Genomic DNA, 2,172 nt, shown 5'->3' with positions numbered 1-2,172 from the left:
GCCCTCATTTCCAGATTCTGTTGACTCTACAATGGCAGCCTTGATTTAAGGTGAAATGGCATTTGTACCTGTTTACACCATGGACAGGTTCCACTACAAACCAAAGACTTGAATTTTTTGTTAGCTTGTTGAGCAGAGCTCAGTGTCTTTCCTTCCTACCACAAGACTGCAGAGTGGAACACTGGGGGACAGCTCGGACATCAGTGTGTTAGTTTTCAAATTATGAGTATTCTTGTTTCAAAACAAATACTTCACTGGGAGGAAGTTCAGACAAACCTGGTCGTTTTCCTCTAGAGCTGTACAGTGCCTCAGCTCCTGCATGCATACACAATGCTGCTGTGATTCACCAAGCACAAATCCCTGGACACAGGCTGTGCAGTGACAGAGCACGTACTTTATGGCCAAGGACTCCACCTGTACCTCTAAAGTCAGAGTTGAAAGGCCTGCCTGCAGTAGTGTGTTTGGAGGCAGTTTGATGTTTTCACCTGACCTAGTTGCAACAAATGCAGCTGTTTTGTGCAGACGGCAACTTTCTAATGTCCTTCTGAACTAGTATAAACCCATGACGTTTTCCTAGAAAGGCATGCTGCAGAATCCCAGGCAGCTTTCCCACTGTGCTGAATTACAGGCTGCAGATCCCAGAACATCACCATGCAAAGTGTGTGTAACATTGCCAGCCGTGTTGGCATTTTCTCAACATATTCCTTTTTTCACACATGGCTGCACAAAACATAAAGCAGTAGAGAAACCTCAGGAGCTGCCCAGAGTGTGGCACAAACAGTTCTTAGGGCAACAGGATGCACTGTGTGACACTGTGTGGGAGCTATGAGGAAGGACCAGGTAAACTGGTTATGTATGGGCATAGTTTGTGGTGGCATTTGCTCTGCTTCAAAAATGAGTGCCAGGCTGGCTGTGGAAAGGTGGCTGTGTTTGGGCCACCAGCCCTCAAAGGGCCGTCTCAGCATCCCTCTGAGGGCCAAATTCACTGAAGTGTGATGCATAGTATTGGACAGGGGTGTGAACATGCGCTGTGAGGACCAACTGCAGAGTCCCAGTGCAAATATGGGACAACAGTTCCCACAGAAGGAACAGGCAGCCAATACACTGAGCTTGCAGCAGTGTTTGTGGTCTATTGCGACTCCTTCAAGGAAGGAACTTTCTTATGTGGCTGCTGTCAGATGTGAGCGGTGTACTCCATCGTGCTCAAGGTCTCAGTGTTACTTGTAGCACAGTGGTTGTGGAAGGCTGAAATCTGAGAGTGAGGGCATCCTTCTCCACGTCGCATCATTGAATTTAATTCTGCTCTGACACTAATGATTATTCCAACCCACATTTCTGATGCCAAGCCTACGAGGGCAGCTCCAAAAGTAATGCCTCCTATTTTGTTACATTGGGCCACGATGCCAAAGGCAGATAGTGGTGGTATGGCAATAGAGGTTCAACCTTCCCTGCAATGTTCTGTTACATTTGGTCAAGCACGACATAGCAGCAGGGGGGCAAAGTGATGTGTGTGACACGAGAGTGCAAATGAAGCCAAGGTGTGTCCCTGAATTCCTCCAGGTGGCAGACGTGGCACTGCTTGGCACTCGTTAACGTTTATGGGCACTGAGCAGTGGCTGTGAGCACAGCGTGGGGTGCGTGTCAGTGGGTCACCTCTGCTGTTGCAGATTGTTGTGGACACGGCAGGACAGCTCTTGTTTATCACAGGCAAAAACACTCAGCTAGTGGCAATAACTATACCGAAAAGCAGCATTTTGTAGGTGAGAATTTGCTCTATCAAACAACATTATTGTGCTCTTCGTACGTGTTGAAGCGGCCGTGGAAATAAATAGGATGCATTACTTTTGGAGCACGCGTCGGTTGCTGACATCACAACTGAGACGATGACGTCACGCGCGGCGTTCCCCGCCCGCCGCCGCGCGCGCCGCCGCGCGCCACGATGCTTTCGCGCCCGCAGCCGTCGGAGCTCCGCCCTGCGCCGGGCGGGAGGGGGCGGAGCCAGCAGCGCGGCGGGGCGGGCTCCCCGCACAGCTCCGCCTCCAGCGGGGACAGCGGGCACGTGGACGGGGCGGGCGGCGCTGCCGGGCGAAGCGCCAAGCCGCTCGCACCGCGCATGCTCCGCCCGGCGCGGCTCGGCGCGGCGCAGGGTCACGGCGCAGTGCGCAGGCGCGT

The sequence above is a fragment of the Coturnix japonica genome, chromosome 38 (genome assembly GCF_054131305.1).
Source record: "Coturnix japonica strain WE chromosome 38, WE-NBRP24, whole genome shotgun sequence".
NCBI lineage: Eukaryota > Metazoa > Chordata > Aves > Galliformes > Phasianidae > Coturnix > Coturnix japonica.
The sequence above is the reverse complement of the archived record's forward strand: the minus strand, read 5'-3'. Positions refer to the sequence as shown.